The sequence below is a fragment of the Monodon monoceros genome, unplaced genomic scaffold (genome assembly GCF_005190385.1).
Source record: "Monodon monoceros isolate NGI ecotype Baffin Bay Population unplaced genomic scaffold, NGI_Narwhal_1 Super_Scaffold_5, whole genome shotgun sequence".
Classification (NCBI taxonomy): domain Eukaryota; kingdom Metazoa; phylum Chordata; class Mammalia; order Artiodactyla; family Monodontidae; genus Monodon; species Monodon monoceros.
The window spans coordinates 93437730-93461986 of NW_021703782.1; the positions used below are offsets into that span (position 1 = coordinate 93437730).

General features: G+C 46.3%; 1 protein-coding gene across 9 annotated transcripts in view; it reads left to right on the top strand.

Moving 5' to 3' along the window:
- ZNF618 (zinc finger protein 618) overlaps positions 1 to 24257 on the top strand; it is a 178209-nt gene that overhangs the window by 60192 nt on the left and 93760 nt on the right. The window lies entirely within an intron of this gene.

Genomic DNA, 24257 nt, shown 5'->3' on the forward strand with positions numbered 1-24257 from the left:
GAGGGTCAGTCACTGGTGACCTTGGGGAGAGTGATTTCAGTGTTGTGCTGGGGGGCAGGTTGGCTCATTGAGTGGAGTGGACTCCAAAGAACGGGAGCAAGGAGGTGGAGTTGGAGAGCAAAGACCAGTGTGAGGCATTTTGCTCCAAAGGGGGGCAGAGTTAGGTGGAGGGGGACGTGAGCCCCGGTGCCGCTGTGACAGCCTGTTCTGTGCCCTGGGAAGGAGCTGGTGGAGAAGGAAGAACCGTCCCAGGAGAGAGGGGGGAAATTGACAGAGCAGTGACCTCGGGCTGGGAAGAGGGGCTGGGACCCAGCGTCGAGTGAGGGCTCGGCTTGGATGGGAGACGTAGGCTTGGGCCGGTGTTACAGGCAGGAAGGGGGACTCTTCAGTACAGGTGGAGCAGCCTGTTAGATTTGGGGGTGGAAAGATGAGTCGTTTTCTTCTGATGGCTTTTCTTTTCTCAGGGAAAGTAGCCGTCAGTGGAGAGCCAGCAGGTTGTTTGAGGTTTGAGGAGAAGGGGGAAAGTCTCAGATATTCATCTGGGAGAGTGAATTGAGGAGGGAAAAGGTTGGGCTGCAGTAAGGGCCCACTTGAGGTTTGTGGTCGTAAATTTACAGTGGGACAATCTGCGTGGTTGTGTGTGTTTCTCCAGCGCAGGGTAGGCACGGAGTTGACGTGGGGTTTGCCAGGGAGTAAAAGGCTAGAGGGAGCTCGAGAGTTGAAAGATGATTTGCCAAGGGGGTCGATCACGATGGGTCTGGTCTTGACTGGGGAAGGATGGCAGTGGGGGAGGAGGGAGGGAAGGGGAGACACAGCGGTGGGTGGGAGGTCCCCCTGGGTCGAGGACTGAGGGCCCGGTCTGGGAGTCTGGGCCCAGGATGCTGGAGGTTGAGACTACTGGTGTGGGGTGTCACTGGCGAGGACAAGGTCTAGGTGTGAAGCGGGAGTGGGGAATTGGGCTGGTGGTGGGAGGTGAAAGGAAGGCCACTGGAGCAAAAGAGATTAAAGAACTGTTGGAATCACAGGAGCTGTTCTGAAGACAGAGTAACGGTGGGGGGAAGACAGGCAGCCTGGGCTGACCTCTTCAGCGCAAGGTGTCTGTAGATGACGCCACTAGGAAGGCTGGTGGCTCGGGTTGCCTGGGCCGTGTGTTCAGCGTTGCTGCCGTTTTCAAAGGAAGAGGAGAAATGCCCCGGAGCTGGCAGAGCAGCGAGAAGGACGGCCACAGGCCGAGCCAGCCCACGCCAGGCCCAGCCTTGGCTCTGCACCACTGTTTGCCATTGGGCAGGTGACTTCCTCATCTTAAAAAGGGGGATAATAATTGCACCAGCCTCGTCATCCGTTGCAAGGATTAAATGGACAGAATACACGGAACACGGTTAAGCCCAGTGCTCGGTTTGTAGTAAGTGCCCAGAGACTGGTAACTCTTTTCACCAAAACAGAACCGTCCTTAAATGAGGAAGATTTGTTCCCAGAGACGGATTTGTGGATGTGTTCCCCAAAGTGGGATTGTTGGAATGAGAACACAGCCTCCCAAGGGTACTTTGAAGATCATACGCATTCAGGCCCGTTGGTGAAGCATCACTTTTTAGGCACATGGTGTAGATAATGATACAAGCTGGATTAGGTTAATTCCTGAGCAGTGTGTGACTCGGGCAGACAAGAGGAGTCAGGGAGACCTTGGCTGTGAGGATGCTCTTGGCCTTGGCCTGAGCGTGGAGAGGCTGGGGCCGCCAGGGTATCTTATTTGTAGAGCCCTTTATAAGCTCATTTGCTACGGCACCTCCATGAAAGAGCCGTGGCAGGATGAAGAGGAGAATGGGGCTCAGAACGGTTGAGCTACGCGCAGGATCCCTCACAGACCCAGCCCTCCCCAAGTACGGGTGTGAGTGGCCTCAGACCCAGGACATGGTTTTACGAATGGCCACGAAGCCGATTGGCTGGCTGGTCGTGTGTCCGGCTGGCGTGGCTGGAGCCTCTCTGGCTGGTGTGGGGCTGCAGCCAGCGTCCCCTGCCTGGTGGGAAGCTGCTTTGTGGCCCAGGCCCCGGGATGGAGAGGCTCGCTGTGGCTACTCTGACCTTGGCGGCCAGCGCCCCCTGTGGAAGCAGGCGGACTTTTCCTCCCACACTACACCATGGCCAACTGTGGCAGGTTCACGAAGGCCAGTCGTTTTAGGAGCTCAGGTGGGAGCTGCCAGTCCGGGGGCAGGTCCAGGAGAGGGCACAGCACAACCAGCGTCCTCTGGCTGGCTTCCCACAAGGCCGCATTGGGATGAGAGCTGTTTGCAGGGACAGAAGCACCACCTGCTGTCTACCTGGCTCTGGAAGCACCCAGCGCTGTGCCCAGAGCATGTCTTCATGTCGATTGACCACAGAGAAGGAGCACCGCCCTAGGACGGGGGTTGGGAACCTTGAATTTCAGTCTCTCACTTCCTGGCTGCATCACCTCTGAACAAAGAATTCTTTCTGGGCCTCTGTGTTGCTTCTGAAAGAAGAGGGGGTGTTGGGGCCTCTGTGAAGCCCCCTTACCTCCTCCCTTCTCCCCCTACCCCAGTCAGTCTTGATTGGTTTCATCCTTAATTATGGCTGGATATTCAGTTCTCTGGACTGCAAGCTCTTTGAGGATGGGGTGAAGTCTCTCTTACTCCCCAGCGTGTCCCAGGAGCTAGCACATAACAGCTGCTCCACAAACGTTCGCTGAACGGATGGCATTCAGGCTTACTTGCGGCTCTGGGCACTTCATACTCGGGGGCTCAGCTGTTGGAGCAGAAGCGGATGGGGCCCGTTCTTCCTAAAATCCCAGGGAAGGGGGTGGTTGGCTTGAAACCACGGGCCGGGTTTCTTTCTCCTACTCCAGGGAAAGTCTCTCATGCAGAATCTTGCACATGGAGCACTCTATAGAAAAGGCGGTACAGCTGGGTGGTCAGGGACCAGGCTCCAGAGGCAGACAGGCCTGGGTTCAAATCCCAGCTCTGCTGGACCAACTGTTACCTTGAATATCCCTCTCCCAGAGTCTGAGCCTCAGTTATGTCAGCTCGAAAATAGGAATAGAAAAACCTACCTCATGATGGTGGTCTAAGGATTAAATCAAATAAGTGACATGCCTATTACGGAGCCAATAGAAAAAGAGAATTTTTTTTTTTTAATAATTGGTAAATATTTGTTGAAAGAATGAATGGGGATCCTCTAGAACCTTCTGGAATCTGGCTTCTCCTGGATTTTCTTCGGTTTGCTGCATGGGAATTGCAAAAAAATGGGGGACTTTCTGCCACGAGCACGTAGAATGGGGATTGGTGCAGAATTTGGGAGGCGTCTTGGACCTGTGACCAAACATTCTCTCTGAACCGCATCTGTGTACTGGGAATAATAGAACCTGTATCATTGTGTTGTTCTAAGGATCAGTTGAGATAATATGTGTATGAAATGCTTAGAACCTGGCATATTGGTGAGAATTATTAATTTTCGTCCTTGTTGTACTTTGTTTTCTGAAGATGCTTAGAAATACCTCTTCATTCCAATATTATTTTTTAAAAAATTCTCCTGTATTTATTTAGTATTTTTTAGTGTGTTTCTTTCCTGTTTTGCTGTTTAATCCATCTGGCATTTATTTTTGTGTATTTTTCCAGGTGTCCCACTCTTATCTATTTCTAAATTTTATTTTTTTTGCCACATCTGATTTTATTTCACGAAACTTGACAGAGCTGGGACCCCGTTTTCCAGTGTCAGTCCCCTCCCTCTCCAGAGGTACCAGCAGTCTAGAATTTGTGTTTATAATTCCCAGACATATTTATAATAATGCTGTATAGGGATGAAACCACAACTATCCCAAGGGATTCTTGCAACTTACATTTTTCTTTTTAAAAATGTATTTTGTCATAATTTCAGGCTTACAGAAAAGTTGTAAGACTAGTACAAAGAATTCCTGTATCACTTTCACCCCAGTTCCCCAAAGGTTAACATTTCCATGTTTGCTTTCCCTCTCCCTCACTCTCTCCCCCGCTCCCCTCCCTTCTCCTCCCCCAACTCTCTAGTAAATCCTTTTCCTAAACCATTTGAGACAAAACTGCAGGCATGATACCCCTTTACCCTTAAATACTTCGGGGTGTAGTTCCTAAAAACAAGGACATTTGCTTATATAACCACAGTTCAGCGATCAAAATCAGGAAATTAACACTGGTGGAATACTATTAGCAAATCTAGGAACCTGATTCCTATTTCGTCATCTGTTTCAATAATGTCCTCTATAGGAAAAGAAAACCCTGGTTCACAAGCTGAATTCCATGGTCCTGTCTCTTTACTCTTTTTACATCTGGATCACTATTTCAGTCTTCCTTCTGTCTTTTATGACCTCGACTTTTTTTTTGAGTATGGGCTGGTTATTTTGTAGACTATCCCTCCATTTGGTTATGTCTGATGTTTCCTTGTTATTAGATTCAGGTCAAGCAGTTTTTGCAGGAATACCTGGAAGTGAAGGTGTGGCCTTCCTTCTCAGTGCATAATATCAGGAGGCATTATTATTGTTAGTGAATAGTCTGTCCTTTTCTTACTGATTTGAAATGACACGTTCACAATTGTCTAAATTCTCACATCTACATAAGTCTGCCTGTGGACTTGTTATTCTTTTAAATTGATCAGTTTACCTAATTCTGTGCCATTTTTTTCCCCCAGCTATTTTAATTGCTATACCTTCGAACTGTATAGGTTTGCTTCTTGGTGTTTTGTAACTTATGTTACTCATAGGAATGGGATTCTTCCTCCTATTATATTTTCTAATTGATTATTGATGATGTGTTGGAAAGCCACTGACTTGTGAATACGTATCCTGTATCTGGCTACTTCACTGAATTCTCTTTTATTCTAATAGTTTTTCAGTTGATTCTCTTGGATTTTTTTTTTTAATATAGACAGTCGTATCTGTAAATAACGGCAGGTTTGTCTATTCCTTTCCTATACTTATACTTCTGTTTTCTTTTTTCCAGCCTTTTTACATTAGCTAGGATCTCCAGAATAATTTTGAATAATATGATAGTGATATTGGGCATTCTTGGTTATTCCTGACTTTAATTGGAGTAGCTTTGGCATTATATTAAGTGTTTGAGGGAGGTTTTAGAGAGATACCCTTCATGTGGAGGTTTAAAAAAATTCCCGGTGAATTATGTTGCTCATTTAAAAAAAACCCTCAAAATCCAGAAGACCTAGGTCGATGCTTATTTTTAGAGTTGTATTACTTTTTTTTTTCTTTTTTTTGTGGTACGCGGGCTTCTCACTGCTGTGGCTTCTCCCGCTGCGGAGCACAGGCTCCGGACGCACAGGCTCGACGGCCATGGCTCATGGGCCCAGCCACTCCACAGCATGTGGGATCTTCCCGGACCGGTACACGAACCCGTGTCCCCTGCATCGGGAGGAGGACTCTCAACCACTGCGCCACCAGGGAAACCCCTAGAGTTGTATTACTTTTGTAATTTAGTGCCATGTCTTACTTGCTGATGTTTATGTAGGAATTTGGGGTCTGTATTTAAGATTTATCTATAATTTTCTCTTTTAAATGATCTTTACGCAGTTTTAATAGAAGTATGTTGACTTTGTAGGAAGAATTGGGATGCTGCCCTCCCCCCAACAATTTAGAAAATATAGGTATAATCTGTTTATTGAGGATTTAGTAGAATTTGCCAGTAAAATTATTTGAATATTCCCAATAATTTTATAATTCAAATTTCTTCTTCTAATTCTTGGTCTATTCAAATTTTCTATTTCCTCTTGAGTCAATTTTGGGTAATTTTTATTATTTAGAAACAGATCTATTTTGTATGCATTTAAAAAAATATATAAATAAAAAGTCATCCTTCCTTCTTCTTTCCCTCTTTCTATCCATCCTTCTGATTTTGTAGTTACAGCCACATTCTCATTTCTTAATATTTTAAATTTATTTTTTAATTTTCTTGGCCAGACACATTGAGGGGCAGGCAGGGTTAGCTATTTTTTTTATTCATAATTTCAAAGGACTTGCTCTTGCTTTTATTGTCAAGTCTTTTGTTTTCTGTTTCTTTAACTTTTGATTATTTTTATTCATTTTTGACTTTTGGTCAATTTCCATTTTTTTCTTCTTCACTTCCTTTTTGAGTGACTGTTTGGAAGTATCCCATGGGTTTTGCTATATAGTACTCTCATTGTTCATTTTTAAACAGTCTGCAGTTTGTTTTAATTTCTTTTTAAAATATACTCCTCTAGATATCCTTCGGGTTACATTTCCAAGTGGTTAAATTTTTTGTGGCTCTTTTTGTTTAATTTTTAGCTTTATTGCTTCGTGGTCAGAGAATATAGCCTGTGTAATTTCTAACTTAAAAAAAATTTATTGAGGTTTTTTTTGTGGCCCATCACATGATCAGTTTGTAATTGTTCCATGGATTTTTGAAAAGATGTGCATTGTTTTATAAATACACACAAAAATATATCAAACTAATTGTGTTTTTCAAATCCTTTATTGCCTCCCCCCCGCCCCCTTTAAATCCTCATGATCTGTCCCTTTCTGAGAAGTATGCTGCAGTCTCGTATTATAACTGATTTTTTTTACATTTCTCCTTGTATTTTCAACAATTTTTGATCTGTATATTTAATGGATATAGTAATATCTTTTTAGTGGTTGAATTTTGTATCGATTTAAAATGTCTTTTTGTCCGTTGTAATTCTTTTTTCTTTTTTTTGCCTTGGAGTCTGTTACCATTTCTCCTTTTTACTGCCGTATGCCTGGTGTCATTCGGTTAATTCCTTATTAAAAAAACACAAAACGTTTTGTTTTAAAATAATTTAAGACTTCATGAAGAGTTGCAGCTAGAATGCAGATCGTTTCCACGTACCCTTCACCTAGCTTTCCTCATTGATAGTGCCTCATGTCATTATAGTCCTTTCTATTTTAGCCTTTCTGGGTCTTTTTGTTTTAGCTTCTGGCCTACCCTGCATCCCCCCATCTGTAATACCGTGTTTTTTAATGGGGGAATTTATATACCATCCATATTTATCATGTTTGCTTGTTGAAGTTTCAGCTTCCTTCTGCCACCTTAATTTGTTTTTGGTTTCCCATGATGTTTTTCCCTGCTTTATTGTTGGATTGCCAAAGTTTTCTTTAGTCTCCATGTTTCCTTATTTCTATTTTTTTCCTTTCTAACCCTCCTGCTTGGACCCTACCCCCACCCTCATTCTGACTGATTTAGAGTCATAATCTTATTTCTCATTTCTTACCTATGCTCAAATTTTTAACAAACATATTTAAACTTGGACAAGAATAAATTAGTATCTCTAATTACCCGCAAAGATTCCCCGCCCACACACAAATATTTGACCTTTAAATGTACTTATGCTTTCCTTACCTTCTCTCTATAATCTGTTCTTGGTTAATATGATATGGAATTTTATTTCCAGCTTAAAAAAATTCTGCGTTGTGTTTTTGGGAATTATGTAAGAGCTGCCTTAAGCTTCACAGCTACATTTTCAGTCACTCTTTATAGACTTCACTCTATCTTGTTGAGTTTCTTTCTCTTCTTTTTAAAATTCTATTTGATGTCTTCTTTCTTGGCTTTATTTTCCTTAATGTGTTTAAGAAGAGGTGCTGGGATGGCACCTTTGTATATCTGAAGAGGTCATTCTTTTTTCCTACACTTGAATGATGGGTTGGTTTGCAGTTGAGTTCTAGGTTCAAAGCCCTTTCTCTCAGAACTTCGTGGCCTTTGCACCCTTGTCTTCAGCCCTTGATCTCGCAGATGGGAAGTCTGATGCTAGACTGAGGCTTGTTTCTCTATAGGTTTTTTTCCCTCTGTGGAGGCATTTAAGGATTCTTCTTTGTTCTTGGAGTTGGGAAATTTCATCAGGGTGTGTCTGAGTGTCTTGTTTCATGCCTCCTCCTCAGCACTTGACTGTTGTGCTCTGAAAACTCCAGGCTTTATTTCTGTTTCGTTCTTCACTCTGGAGAGAGGAGTGAATACTGGGTCAATATTGGGTCTCCAGGGTAGAGAGACAGTGAGGCCCTGCCATCAGATGGCTTGGGATGTAAGTGCAGCTGGAGAGCTGGTCGACCCTCTACAAACCACCCATTTCTCATCTGGAAAAGGCAGTGAGAATAGCTCTTTTCACACAGGGTTTTGGGAAATGAAATAGGACATAGCTAGAAAAACATTTGGGAGTGTCTGCACAGAATAAGTAGTCAGTAGCGGGAGCTGCTGTTTCTGTAATTCCCTGGAGGCATCAGAGATGGAGGAAGGAGTGGGCTTTTGAGCTGGACTTTGAAGAATGGACAGGATAGGACCTTCTCTGAGCCACAGTCTCTCTGCTCAAAATGATGGAGCTTGATAAGTTTACAGGTAATAGTTATCTTTTTTTTTTTTTTTTTTTTAGTTTGACACAGAGGAGTGGCTTGATGGGGGATCATTTCTTTCTTTGGAATCTTAAGTCACTTCTTTCCCCTCTCTCCTTTCTCTCTTGCTCTTCTTTCCTTTTTTCCCATCATATTTGGTCTTTCTGGTTAATGTGACCTAATTAAAGGCAGAATCCAGGGGTTCAAAGAACCTTCAATTTGCTGAAGAGAAAGGACTGCGGGCTTGCCTACCAGAGCCTGTTTTAATGGACTGAATGAAAAGTTGGATGTCCTTGTGCATGGTCTGTTTCTGACAGGCCCTCTGTTTCCTCTTTATCTGTTGCCACTCTTCTGGGCTATAAACTGACCAGCATGGCCCCAGGTCTTGCATACAGTAGGTGTTCAGGAAATGCTTATGGAGCAGACGATGAATCAGTGCTCCATTTTTCCTGTGTGGAGAAATCATTGCTTCTCACTTCACTGGGCAGGTGCCCTTGCATTTGCTGTTTTATAAAAGATTTTATTTGTGATTGAATGACAGACAGTTCTTTCAGGAAAACAAGAAGAACTGGTTTAGGACCATTGTGAAACTCCATTTTAATAGCAAGAAGACAGGGCTTTGGCAACTTCAAAAAGGGCAATCAAGAAATTCTTGTTTGCTCAACAGAAAGAACTATTTAGGGTGGTTACATGGGTTCAAATTCACTCCAAACTACATATAATTTTCAGCTTCTAATGGCTTTTTTGGCCTGTAAGGTAATTGGTGAAAGTGTAGTTTATTTACAGGAGTGTTCTAGGTTGGTTTCACCAAGCTGACGACTGTTCCAGGCGCATCTGGAAACATCACAGCAGAAATTCAGCTGGGGAGGAGACAAGGGTAGGGTATGATTTCCAACATGTTTTCTTTGCTTTCTTGCCATGGTTCACAAAGTAAACATTTTTTTCTGCCTGGCATTGATGAGACAGGAGAGGGAAGCAGGATGGGACTGAATTATTGCAGTAGAGTGTGGTAAGTGCAAACTCTGCACCCGACTCAGGAGAGCTGGAAGGGGTCAGGAGAGCTGGAGGCTGGGAGGACAGTATTGGCTAAGGAGGGGCTAGCCATGGATGAGAGAGGGGGGCGTTCTGGGCAGTGGTCACTGCATGAACAGAGGTTCCCAAGCAAGTGGAGTGAGAGTGTAAAGTGTGTCTGGGCAGGGCACAGACCCACATGCAGAACGGCTGGGAGCCCCTGTGTTCCATCTAAGGGGGAGCCATTGCCACTCAGCTACAGCTGACTGTGGCCTTGTCAGAACATAGGCCCAGTGTGGCCAGAGCTTCCGACTTTTTTTTTTTTTCCTTAAAGAGAAGCTCTAAATCTAGAGTTTTCTGTAAAATTTCCTAACTTTCAACTTACGGTAACTCATTGAAGAAAATTTTAAAATAAAGTAAAACCCCCAAAACTCATTCCAGGCCACTAGTTTGTGAAACCTGTTTAGGGGGTGGAGAGAAACAAGGATGATGAGGGACTCGGGCCCCCCTGACCTGTGTCCCGTGCATTGCCAGTGTCAGCAAAGAGAGCTTGGCCTTGAATTTTGAAACAAAGTCCAGGTGACTCTGGAGAAACTTGATCTTCCCCTGACCTTACTTTACTTTGACTCAGGGAGTGGGAGTCAACAAGTTTTAGGTTTTTAGGTTTTCTCCTTTTAACTCCTTTTTTTTCCCCCTTGCTAAAGCTGGATGGGGAATGTGATGGGGCTGGTTTGCCTCTTAGAATTTCTGGCCTCCTCTTGCCCCCTGCTCCTGCCCTGAACAGTTCTGATCCCATGTGGAATTTCTACCCTTTCCACCCTCCTCTTCTGTTCTGTTGGACGATGGAATGAGGGCCAGATAAATGCACTCTTGGGCCTAAACCAGCCACAATAGCCATGCATGCTCATCTTCCCCCTGAAGTAGATGAATAAATATTTTATTTAAAATTCTTTGTTCTTCAAGACACAACACAGAGGTGTCCAATAGAAATGTAATGTAAGCCACATGTGTAACTTTAAATTTTCTAGTAGCCACAATAAAGGGAAAAGAAACAATTGAAATTAATGTTAGTAATATAATTTATTTAGCCCAGTATTTCCAAAATGTTATCGTTTCAACAGGTAGCCAATATAAAAATTCTTATTAAGCTATTATACATTTTTGAAGATGAACCCCACACCCCATGGCTTCATCACCAGCAACTATATACAAGTCTCTAGGCAAGAGAGGAGGGACCGAAGGATCGATGCACATGGAGAATTGCTGGCTTCCACTGAGACTGAAGGTCCGTGCATGCTCTTTCCTGTCCTGAATCCTTCTAAAAAGCTAAGCGAACTAAGTGCTGGATCAAATGCTACTGTGTCTTATGAGTTTGATTGCCAGTCAAACCTGTTACCAGTGCAATAGTGGGACCGTGTATTGGACGTCAATAAAAAGTTTACTAAAAAAAAAAAAGCTATTATACACTTTTGAATTTTGTACAGAGTCTTTGAAATTGGTATTTTCCACATACAGCCCGTATCACTTTGGATTCGTCACATATCAAATGCTCAGTCACACGTGGCTGGCGGCCATCGTGTTGGACATTGTGTCTGTGACAGGTGCACATAAGAAGGTGATATGCCACAGACACAAAAGAGAATACAGGCCAGCTGTGAACCAGTTATTTAAAAGGACACGTATGATCATGCTTCTTCCCTACTTGAGCCTTGAATAATGTCAATTTTCGGGGAGGTCTTTCTTGATCCTCCTAGCCCCTAACTCCAGGCTAGATTATGTGTCCCTATTTGATGCTGTCATTAGGGGAGAGAGGGGTCTCTTTCTTCTCAGCACCTAGCACAACCATAATTATCTAGTAATCAGTGAGATAATCGTTGAACATTCCTCTACCCCATTAGGTTGCGTGCCCCAAGAATGCAAGGACCATGAGCGCTTTGTTTGCTCGTTTTATGCACAGCAGCTCCCGTGGTGGCTGCAGAAAATCGATGATCAGTAAATATGAGATGAATGATGCAAGGCTGAGATTCAGTGTTGTAGAGTAACCAGGACCCGTGGACCCCCCAGAGGGCCCAGGCCCCCTAACAATGAGGCCAGGGGTCAGCCCCTGTGGTCAGTGCAGAATCTCTTGCTTTCTTACCGACAGAATCCACCACTCCCTGTCCCTCTCTTGACTAGCTTTTGGTTGCCTGTAAATTATATTTCTGGTGGCTGTTAATAAAAATATAGGGCTGGGGGAAAAAAAAAAAGACTTCTCCTAATAGAATTTTATTAAATGGCACTAGTTTAAAAATGTCTCGTAAAAAGTTAATTAATTTGGGATTTGGGGATGAAAAGCGTGATATAAATGTCAGTTATTATTATTACAATTTCAGCCTCACACTTATGCTTTTGATCCAGCCCCTGATCTGGAGTTTCTCCTACACCCGGGGACTGGCAGCTCCACTGAAATGCCAGGCGCAAATTTGAGCTTTGGGGGTCCATCAGGGACAGAGGGACTTAGCCAAGTTAGGCCGTCCTGCCTTTTCATCGAGGATAATGCCAGGCCGTGAGAGCTGGTGCCACTGAGTCAGGGCTGGGAGCCGTTCAGAGCAGAATGGTCTTGGTGCTCCCGTGAGCTCCCGGCCGTCGAAGCAGCCAGGAACATCAAGGTCACGTGCTTATTAGCCTGAGCCTGATCACAGAATCCTGTCGAGCTGTCAGGGCTCTGAGAGATTAGAGCCCACTCTCATTTTACAGAAGGGGAAACTGAGTTTGAAGAGGGGTGGAGGCTTGCCTAGCCCATGGTCACCTAGCAGGTTAATTAAATGTATAGAGAAAAAGGCAGTGAAAGCAATTAGTGAAGTAGGGGAAACCTTCCCCAGAAAAAAGGATTCAGGCAATTTATAGGTGACAAGTCTAGAGACTGTTTTCCAAGGAAACAAGGAGTGCTGGGACTTCATGTGAGTTCAGAGACAGACAGCCCTTCGCTCCTTCAAGATGCCCCCCACCATCATTCACGTGATTGCAGACACAGTACCTAGAGGGGCTATGTCTACTCCAGACCTGACCCAGTGTGTAATTACTTCCGCGAGGTGGAGGGCAAGCTGGGATGTTAATCATTGTCATAGCCCCGTACATTTCTCTAGCGATTGTGGGCCGAGGAGTGAGGATCTGTATGCTTTCGTTTCCTCCTCTCTGCAGCGGGGTATGAAAGTACCCCTTGCAGGGATGTGATGGGGACCAGGTGGGTGGGAGAGTGTGTGCTCATGTGCTGTGCAAGTGGCAGAGTGCAAGCCGGGGGGGGGGGGGGGTCTCACGCTCTTAGACTCGTCTGTATCACAGAGCTGAAAGGGAGACACCGGCGGTCATTTGGTTATCCAGGGGGACAATCTCAGATGCCTGTCCCTGAGACAGGATCCCCAGCCAGGTGGTCCTTCCCGTTTCCGGTGATGGGTCTCACCCGATTCTTCCCTGCAACCCGTTCATTCTGTTTTGCATGGCTCTGGGAAGGCCTGCCCCCTCCTGTCCGTGGTGCTCTAATCCTTGTACCGTTTGGGGGATTAATCTCTCCTTTCCTCTTCCAAGTGGACCTGCAGTTTTCCCACCTTGCCCTTCACTCAAACCATGTAGGTAGAGTGTCTGATTCAGAAGAGGGGCTCAGAGACGGTTTGTAGAGTGAAGGAAGGAAGCAAGCTCGTGCCCGTGGGGCTCTCTGTCCTGGGGCCTTTTAGTGAATCCTTATCTACTGGTGGGTTGGGATCATCCATGGAATTTGGGAATCAGAGCTGGATTTGAACCTGAGCTTCTCCACCTGAGCAAGATACTTAATCTTAGTAGTTCTGTGTTTCCTCATCTGGACAGTTCAGATGCAGAATACCTACCCTGCAGCATTACTGTAAGGATTAAAAGAGGTGATGTGTGTAAAGTACTCAGTCAGCGGGCACGCACACAGTGAACACTCTGTGGCACCAGGGATTACCGTACCGTCACAGCACTGACGTGATTTCCGGGGGACGCCATCTTGGCCCTCCTCAGTAGCAAGTTCCTTGAGGTGTCCATCAAGTCCAGCACAGGACTTGACACATAGACTCCTTCTAGAACCTTCCAATTCCCATGGCCACATGCCGCCTCTGATTATTGACTGTTGAACAGAACTGAACTGAATGGAGAGTTATGGCCTGTGTTACAAAGCTCAGGGTCACATCCCTGGTTTGGGACCAGGCCTGCCACGTCTCCCTGGCTGCTCTCTGTGGCTGGAACCAGCCCTGATGTGGAGACTTTTGAGCAGGTACAAGGTCTCCCAGCCTCTTACAAAGTGAAAACAGCCAATGATTGTCTGCACTAGAAAAACAAGTGCCATGGCTCTGTTTTTGTTTTATTATAAGTAAAACTTTTACTCCTCCTCCTGCCCCTTGCGCCCCTGCTAAAAAAACCACACAGCTGCCTCCAACTTTTGAAGGCCTTTAAATGGGAGCCCTGGAACAATGTGGGGGAGAAGGGTGAGTCCAGGATGCCCTGTTGGCCGCCATCTTGTTGCCCTTGACAAAGAGCAAAGACAAACGGCCATTTGTCTTCCTCTCAGTGGCAGAGCCGGGCAGTTTGCGTGGAAGGAGATGCTGTGGCCTCTCCAGGAAGAGCAGCCTCCCCTGCCCCTCATCTTTATTGGACTTCAATGAGTCTTTCTGCTCTGGGTCATATGTGCAGTGCAACCTCATAAATGGTGCAGTGGAACTTAGGCTCCCTTTGTACAGAGGGCCTCAAGCACACTCCAGCACCGTCGTCAACCCTGAGTGGGGAAAGTGCAGAAAACCCAGCAGAACGCACTTCTCCCAGGCAGCCCTGAGATTTGGAATATGACCATTCTTGTCTTGTAGGCACAAGCTAGTCAGGAAGTGGAGTCGGGAAGGAAAGCAGACACTGCCTTTCCCAACCCCGTGGCACTCGAGTGGCAGCCTTTGCCTGCAGACCCAAATCCTCACACTTTTCTGTGGAATGTTTCAGGGCTTTAAAGAGAATTGCTGAGGCCCCCTGGACCTCACGGCTTTGCAGTTGTCAGATCAGAAGAGGGATCTGAGAAGGCGTGTAGCCTTGGGAGTTGGAAGGTTCTAGAAGGAATCTGAAAGCCCTCTCCTCTCACCCTGAAGCTGAGATGTTTTCAGACAACAACTTACTGGATTAAAAGGACACATGCCATTTCATCAACTGTGGTTGCCACTTAAGTGCCAATGGTCTATCCACCTAATTTTGTGCTCTGTGCCAGGCATTGTGCTAGGAGCCAGCTGTGCTGAGGTGAGCAGATGGGAGCCCCTGGCCTTGTGGCAATTACAGGTGTTAACGGCTTCAGAAGGCAGTGCCCTCTTATGGATAAAGTGTGTATACAGGGTCAGCTATGTGTAGTGGAGTTATCTCTGCACTTACTGGCTTGGATAGGGAAGTGTGCTGCTTTCCTACATTTTGGAACTAGGGGCGGTTGCTATGAGATGATCCATTTTCCCCCTTCTCCCCAAGATGGGAAACTGTAGGACCGTGCGGCAATTGATCTCTGCCTATGTTCTTAAGCTCAGAGTGGCAAGATCAGGCTTGAATGCAGGCTCTCTGGTTCCCAGTCCAGGTGTTGTGCTTGTATTAGATGGAATGATGGAGGCAGAGGCCCTGGAACAGAGCTAGGCCACTGCAGTGGCCATGACTGCACATGAGGTGCCTCGCTTTTGACTTCTGCATCGGACCTTCACTTTTCCACATGGAGGTAGCTTTTGGTTACTGCAGATTGCTGCCTGTATTTGGAAAAAAATCATTAGAGGAGCAGTTCCATTGCCACCCAGATATGAGGGCTGGGTCTTCACAGTGAAGTCCCATAGAAGGCAGGAAGGGTCCTCTGATGTGAAGAGAACCTTTCTGTCCCTCACTGTCCCTGCAGACCCCTTTCCCCTCTGTGGTCTGGAGACAGGAGTGGTTTGTACAGTCCCTCAAAGCCATTTGGTTCTTCCTCCTAGCTGATTTCTCTGCATCCCCATCACAAGGTCATCTAACTTGAATGCCTCTGTTGTCAGGGTGCTCACTACCTATCAATTGTCCTCTTTCCCTGGAGGAGAACGTTCCTTTTCATCCTGAGCTCAGAGCTGCCTCCCTCTGACTTCTGTCCCCAGGGCCACAGAACTGTGTGTTCCCCCTGCACAGGACCACCCTCCTGTAGCGAAGGCAGGTCTCTGGCCTCACACAGCCCAGCTCTGTCAGCCACCACCATGCTGGCTTCCACTGGGGAAAATACTGCCCGCTGACGTGTAAGTGTGTCACTGCCAATAATAGTGCAAAGGCTCCAAATCCGAGGGCCTTTCTAGGATCGTTTCCTGATTAATTAGGTCAGCGTCTCCAAAATCAATTTCCAGTGAAGTCGCGCCGCCTGGTAGCGCCGTTCCCCGCCCAGCCGGGCGAGGGAGCTGGCGCAGAAGACAATTCCCTGGCCTCTGGCACGGTTCAGGCCTTGTCTCTACCTGGGAAGAAAGTCACATTACACATCTCTTCTGTGATTATCCTGACTTTTTATTTTATCTGCCCTCCCCCTCAAATCTTCCATTAAACCCCCGTAGATCCTGCTTCAAACAGGCAATTAGACTAACAACGTAATTATATCCCTCAACGCTAATTGTAACTGGTTTAGGGGAAAAACAAAGAGAAAGAGGCTTCAAAATCTCTGGAAACTGAAAGCAGCTGTTATAATTTCCAGGTATTTCTTGTCCCTGCGTGTTTCTTTGAGAGCCCTGGTTGCTGGCGGGCTGGATGTCCAGTAGCTCTGCCTTTGACCCAGATCACCCTTAGGGCAAACTCCGGCCTGTTTCCACTCTCCTTTGCACGTGCTTGTGGCATCCTGTTCCTTTCCTCCTGTGCTTTCCTGTCCCCCTCTGCTCCCTCTGGCTCTCATTTCTCTGACTCTATCTCGACCATTTTTATACTCTTAGAGCCGCCGAGAAAAGAATGAACAGGCGAGGAGGTTGAAGATTTGGGGGAAATGACATTTCTTCCTGCTCTTGCCAACGCTCCAATGTCCCCAATAACTGTGGGCCGCTAGTCCGTGTGATTCTCCCTTGGGGAAGCAGGGGAAGGCTGGGCGGAGCTGGACCTGGTTCAGGATTTGAACCTACTGCGTGACAAGGATGCTGTAGTGAGGCATCACCTGCCACCCTGCCCGTTCTCAGCATTTTCCGGGTCTCTTCTCCAGGCCAGGCCCTGTGCTCAGAGGTGAACAAGCGTTGGTCTGTGCCTGGGGGCCGCCCATGGCCTGGGGAAGGAGGCAGGCAGGTAGGTAATTGAGCAGTGGGGCCATTGGGAAGAGTGTACATCCGAGGGGATCCAACCCTGCCTTGGGTGGCTGCAGGGAGATGGGAGGTGGAGTAGGGCAGGGTGGGGATGTTGAGACGTTTCCGGGTGGAGGTGATGTCTAAGATGAGACTTGAAGGATGGGGAGGAGAATTAGCCGGGCAGTGAGCATCGGTGGGGCGGGCAGCTGCAGGAACCCCGGTGTAGCCGGAGCATTCGGCGTGAGGATTGCAGTGGCGGGAGCTGGGACGGAGTGTAGTGTTTGCCTTGGCAGGAGAAGGGGAGCCTGTGAAGGGTTTAAACGGGAGCGACAGGGTCCTATTTCTGTCTTATAAAAACTCTGCGGGCTACAGGTGGAGGCTGTTGGATTGGAGGACCTTGAATGGAGGCTGGAGCCCCGTTAGAGGCTTTTGAAGAAAGCCTGGATGATTTTTCTTGAGTGCTGACTGCCCAGTTGTCTACACTCTGTGATGGGGATATACTAGCTGTGTTGTGTGACTTTTAACTTCTCTGAACCTCCGTCTCCTTGCCAGATTAAAATGATAGTCATATTTACCTTTCCACGTTGTAGGGGGCGTATGAGAAATAAAGTCTGTAAAGGTTCTGGCTCTGTGCTTGACATAGAATAAACATCAAGGTGGTACTTTTGAATAGGGAGGATGTACCAGCGTGGCCTGGGACATTTTTCCAAAATACGCATATCCCTCTCCCATTAACTTGCGTTTCCAGAGGAGGGGAAATCGGGCAATTTTACGTTGATAGACTCCTCTGGAGAACCCCAGCAGCCCATGATGGCTCTTCAGTTATCACGACTTTGCTCATTTCTGGAGTCGAGTCCCAAGCCTTGGCCTCTTGCCTCAGAACAGATTCCTGGTTCTGTGCCATTTTCCTTTTCTCAGAAACAGGGTCTCCCGGTTTGATGAAGGAATGTGCTGACGGCGTTTCCCTCAGGGTAGATGTAATGCATGGTGCCCCTTCAAAGCCTGGAGTGGAGACTTGGTCGTCTTTCGGACAGTGATGAACTTGGAACCCCGCTTTCTCTCAGTAAATGTTTTCAAGCTTTCATGACACCTGGTTTGGGCCATGAAGTCCCAGGTATTTCGGCCCTGGGTTTGCCATCAGTTATGCGGATGGGGTGTTTTCATTAAAATTTCCATTAACTATTTGTTTCATGTTTTTAAGCCAGTAAGCAATTTATGGATTCATTAACTTTTTACTACACTTGTGAAGCCAGGAAAAGGGCAGAAAAGGAAATGAAATATTTGGTGGCCCTTAAGTATGGAGGCCGAAAAAGCTGGATGATTAGAGCTGGTCTGAAGGAGTGTTAGGAAGGGCTGAGATCTTCCAGAGGAATCCAGGACTGGAATATCCTGGCAAGGAGCACCACCCCTTTCATTCCCCTCTCCCTCTTCTCCCTTCTCCCCAGAGCTGATCCATCCTTTTGCTTGTAATACTGATTATTTTTTCACCAGATGGCTGTCCTTCCTCTAATGACACACCTCCCCCAGGGAGCTCACCACTTCTGGGATAGCTATGCGACTCTAAACATTATTTCCTTATGTTGTGGTGCAGTCTGACTCCTTACAGGGCTCTTATTTCATATTTTTGGTGGGGGAGTTAGGTATGGCATGATGGTTGAGTGTATGGGCTTTGGGGCCAGACAAGCTTGGGTACAGATTTGCCTACTAGCTGTGTGATTTTGGGCAAGTAACTTTACCTCTCTGAGCCTCACTTTCTTTATCTATAAAATCACAGTAGCGTTAGGAACTCTGGAAAGGCCCAGGCAAGTGGCAGCAATATTCTTCACTGTGCGCTTAAGTGGTGAGGACAAAATGAGATGGTTTATTAAAGAAGCCCACCCTCTATTCAAAGAAGCCCACCCTCTATTCCAGACTGTGCCGTGCGGCTGGACTTCTCATCTGTGAACATTCTCACTTGGGTCCGGTTCCCTACAACAGAAGTCACTTTGCCTCTCAGGACCTCAGTTTCCCCAGTTCTAAAGTGGATGAATAATCCCTAGTTAATGAGGATGTCGGATGACTTCTCACATATTTAATGAGCCTTTTAGAGTCACTTCCCAAGAGCCTCTTAGAGAAAAGCTTAGTGCTTAAAGGTACTCTCCAGGTCATCTTGTTTTGCTCCGAGGTGGAACTTGAATGCGCTGAGTGCTTCCCAGTGGATTGGTGTGTACCTGGGCTCAACCACCATGTTTGCTTAAGTGGCTACATCCTCAGAGGACAGAGTGTAGATGCAGGTCTTTGTAGAGTCACAGGTCTTCAATCTGGAGAAGGGTAGCATCCCAGGAAATCTCCTTGTCTAGACTACCTGCCTTTATAGATGTGCAGCATGGGTCTTTTAAAGTGTAGTGAGTTTTTCCTCAAAAGCAGTAATGATAGAAAGCTAATCAGAAAGGAGGGGGAAAAAATCATATATTTTTGAGCCATCCAGGGCTGGCGCTTTTCAGTATATACGTATTTTTTGTTTTTTGCGGTACGCGGCCCTCTCACTGTTGTGGCCTCTCCCGCTGCGGAGCACAGGCTCCGGACGCGCAGGCCCAGCGGCCATGCCACGGGCCCAGCCGCTCCGCAGCATGTGGGATCCTCCCGGACCGGGGCACGAACCCATGTCCCCTGCATCGGCAGGCAGACTCTCAACCACTGCGCCACCAGGGAAGCCCTTTTCAGTATACGTGCAAGCAGTGTTTCTGTAGTTATATATGTAGTTTTGATTCTGTTCTTGTCATTTCACTTTAGTACGTAAGTGTTTTTCATGTAGCTCTCCACCATTCACAAGCATCCATTCTCATGGCTTTGTAAGGAGATATTTATCTACATTGTTGTACATATAGGTCGTTCCCTAATTTTTATTATAAATAATGCAGTGGACATCTTTGTACACGAATCGTTTTCTTCCTTTTGTACAATATTGATAGAATTTGTTCCCCAACATGGTCAGAGGATATGAGAGCTGGTAAGTTGGTTGTGACAGTGTGCCAAGTTAAACTTAGAGAAAGGTAGCAGTGGATGTGACAGCTGAGGGCACACCACTGCTTTGGAGATTCTTTAGAAGAATCCCATTTGGGAGAGTTGACATGGCAGAATGCCGCCTTCTCATCCTCTATCTTAGCTGGGGTCGGTAGCTGATGACCTGTTTTATTTGCCCAAAGACTTTGGGCCGAGCCGTGAACTGGTGGCTGAAATATTGATTTTTACATGCCTGGCCTAAAACATACATTCAGTGCCCATGATTGCAGAGTCCCACGTTGGGCTTAGCAAAGGACTAGGCCTGATAAAGCTACCACGTTAACTTTAGAGACTTGCAGATTGCATTAAAGTACATGTGACCTCAAACATTTTACTTCCACTCTGGGCCTTTATTTTCCCTCTGTAAAACAGGCCTTCTGGCTCTAAAGACTGTGCATGGATGGGAAAGTACTGTATTTTGTGCACTGAAAGTGTTGCCCAGTGAAGTCAGTCAGGAAAGAAGATTCGAGCTTACTTTTGAATAAAGTGTTGGTGGTTGCCTGGTACAGGGTGCCAGGTAGACTGCTTTGGGTAGACTTCTGAGAATCATACAATGTCTTCGAATGCCTCCTCTTAACTGTTAAGTCATTTGAGCTTCTATAGTTTTCCAGTTTTAATTAAATGTAGGCGTTTTCTGTTTTCTACTGCTTTGGCTGTCAAGTTTGCTGACTCTAGATGTTGCGGTGGGTTGACCTTTTTAAATGAGTTTAATGGAGATGGAGAAATAATAATGATGGTAACGGTGAAGACAGTGGTAGCTGTTACTTACATAGCACTTAGTCTGTGCCAGGCACTGTTCTAAGTGCCTTACATTTATTAACTTCTGTCACTTAATGATTTCATTAAATCAGTTCATTTCATGAAAGAGAAGCAAGACAGGGGATCTTGCAAAGGAAGACTGGAGCCAGAAGATGGAAGGAGTTTGGTATTTGTCCTAGAAGAAGACTTGGGTTTGAATCTCGGCCCTGCCAGTAACTAGGAACTTTGGGCAAAGTCCCTTAACCTCCACTCCCTCCTTTCCGAAGTGGAAATCATGGCTTCTCCCTTGTAAATAATTAAATGAAGTAATGGATGTAAAAATCCTATCAATCAGTAAATAAATATGAGGCATCGATAGAAAGTGGTATTCCTGCCCCATCCCACACTCGGCATTTGGGGAGCCTGGGTCATTTTCTCCTTTAAGAATACTGTGTAGACGCTTTCTGCCTGATGGGCTATGTGGTAGGCTCTGGGGAATCCAAAGGCATGGCCCTGCCCGGGGAAGATGTATGGTCCAGCTGGGAAGACAGGTCATAAAAGGATGACTGAGTGTACCGGCTAGTTGATCGATACTATTTGAATGGCTTGGGCAATAAGTGCTTTAAGAAAACAGGGGAGAGAGATCGGCCCTGTGTCTTGGGGAGAGAGGAAATGGAGCCTTCAGTGAAAGGGAAGGGCCCTTCCTTTCTTTGCAGAATGTAGTGTGAAACTAAGCCTTCAGCCACAGCCAGGACACAGAGGGACACGGGGTTGAGTCTGTGCCCTGTGAGACAGGAACGCTCTTGTCTTTTATGATACAGTTCAAAAACCACCAGCATGAAGCTTCACTGTGGATCTGGAGTGGCCTTGGAGGTGGACACAGTCCTGGGACGCTCGGAGTGTTTCCCTTGCAGCCCGCCCAGCTGGCATCAGACTTGGTACCTCAGAGCCTCCACTCTTGATCCCCTTGAATGTCCCCTTGAGTGTTCTAGATCTGGTCAGGAGACGATTCTAGAGTGTGCACTGGGTGCTTGGGTCTTCTGAGTAACATTGGGGACAACTAGCTTTCCGCGTTATGAGTTTTCTGTCAATAGTAGATGCTCAGCAAAGGCCGGAAGCAAAAATATGGTGGAAGGCCATTCAAGCATCCCACATGTTGGGGCACTGGGACTGGAGGGCCAGGCTTCCATTTATCAGATATTCAGGGTCCTTTCAGCCCTGAGCTGTGGCTACTGGATATTGCAGAAGACGATGCAGGTCAAGGGAAGGCGGTCCTTGCCTGTGAGGAAGTTACAGTCTAAACACGGTAATGGGACCCAGGTGGGCCCTGTGATGAGCTGTGCAGGACGCTGCCATCAAGTGGTTTCAGTCCTCCGGGAGTGTTCCGATCTGAATTGGACAGCTGTTGGTTTGACCTCAACTCCATCCCTTTCTTTCCCCTGTGTGCTCTGAATTGCAAGGAACTACATTTCCCAGGTGTGTTTGCCCTCTGGCCTTCAGACAGTTTAGCCAGAAGGATGCACAGCAGGGACATAGGAAGGTGGGAAGAAGGGAAAAGCCCAGGGTATTTCTCCCCACTCGTTCTCTACCTCCTATGGTGTTTTCTGTGTAGCTCCAGCCCCTCCCTCTCTGAACCACTCCCATTGGGCAGCTCCTGCGAACTGCCCCAACTCTGGTAACACCTTTCTCTCTCCAGGCCTAGAGGTGGTAGCAAAGCTCCTCATGTGCTAATCCACGGTTGCCTTTCTGCCCCCTGTATGTCTTCTCTACTCAAATCCCTGTATTAAATTGCCTCTACTTGAAAGACCTAGAGTGGCTTGTCTTTTTCTGGCTCAGACCCTGAAGGATGTACCACCCAAATCAGGCCCCATAGAGCCTTTGGCTGTTCCCACCCTAAATAATCCCATGGAAGCCATGGTAAGATAATGGCTGCCCTAATGAATTCAGGGTACCAGACTTTTTTTTCCCCCTGCAAAGAAAACAGAATTGTAGAATAATTTCAAAATAGTCTGGCTGTCTAGATTTCTCCGCGGGTGGCCACTGGGATGTGTAGAATTACAATCTTTTCTTCGTGGGCCTCTCATTTTGTAGGATGATGGGTGCCTCCTTCCTTTCCAACTGTGAGAAGAACTATTTTGATTTTTAAAAAAATTCATGCAGTCATTCTCCCCCTCCCCCTATTTGCCTGGGCTGTTGATCTTGCGATATATTTATAGAGATCGTGGTTGGCTGACCAGGAGTTATTTTGCAATAGGAATTTGTAAGATTTCTACTTTGAGCATGTGTTCCAGACTTTCCTTTCTTTAAAAAGAAAAAATCTTTCTTAGAGCATCTACTTTGCCCTTCTGTAATTATTTCTTTTCACAGCCAAAGTAAGCCTTGTGTTTTGCACATAGTTTTTTTGTGTGTATTTCTTCTGTCTCTGGTCTTCTTTTTTTTAATATATATAAATTTATTTATTTATGGCTGCGCTGGGTCTTCATTGCTGCGCCCAGGCTTTCTCTAGTTGTGGTGAGCGGGGGCTACTCTTCATTGCAGTGTGCGGGCTTCTCATTGCGGTGGCTTCTCTTGTTGTGGAGCATGAGCTCTAGGCGCACAGGCTTCAGTAGTTGTGGCTCGTGGGCTCAGTAGTTGTGGCACGTGGGCTCTCAAGCACAGGCTCAGTAGTTGTGGCTCACGGGCTTAGTTGCTCCGTGACATGTGGGATCTTCCTGGACTAGGGCTCGAACCCGTGTCCCCTACATTGACAGGCAGATTCTTAACCACGTGCCACCAGGGAAGTCCATCTGGTCTTCTCTCTTCTTTGGTGTCTCTTTTTACTCCAAATTTTAAAAGACCCTGGCTCCTTCTTCATTTAGGAAATGTTCTTGCAAATGAGAATGTGGTGACTGGAAAATGGGTGCTTTGGGGATCAGGAGACCTCTGTTTCTCTATCTGTAAAAGAAGAGTGTTGGACTAGATTAGTGGGGGCAAGCATGCTACTGTCCCCAGCCTTACCTCGCTCACTGCAGACATCAATAATCAGTCACAGCACTCTTACTAGCTGAGCTCTGATACGGCCCCAGAATCTTTCTCGACACATTGCCCCAGGCAGCCATGTCTAATAGATGAGAATTGGCGCTGAAAATAAAGCCTGTTTGCCATTCTTGGACTAGATGATTCCCTAGACCCCATTCACATAATGGTTCTCTAAGTATTGGTAGTACAATTCCTTTCTTCTTTAAATCAACTGACTGACCTTTATTACACTCCATCGGTATGCAGCACAGCCCTGGGTGCTGTGGAGCCACAGAGGAGCTCTAAAAAACTAGCCACCCTCATGGAACTTGCAGTTTAGTTGGGAGCAAGACTGCAGAGAGAGATGACGTTCCCAGGTTTGCCCAGGCACGCCCTTGGTGCTGTAGGAGGTTGTCCCTGTGGTCAGGGAAGGCTTCTTGGAGCAGGGCCTGGGGTCCAGCCGGTCAGAGGGGAATGCAGTCTAGGCAGTGGGACAGCGTGGGGAGAAACAAACAACAGGGCCAGCAAGTTTCAGAACTAGGAGGGTCTTCAGAGCTCATCTGATCAGAACTCTCCGTTTATAACTCAGGAAACTGAGGCTCAGAGGAAGAAAGGGACTTGCCCGAATTTTAGTAAATGATAATTATATAGCTAAAGTTTAATAAATGATAAATCATTTTAATAAATGATAATTATTTCTATAGTTAATACTTGTAGAGCACCATATGCCAGGCGTTGTTTTGAGAGCTTTAATATATTAACTGATTTAGTCCGAAGTAACCTTGTAAGGTGACTACTATTATTTGTCCTATTTGACAGATGAGGAAACTGAGTCTCAGAGTGTTAAGTGA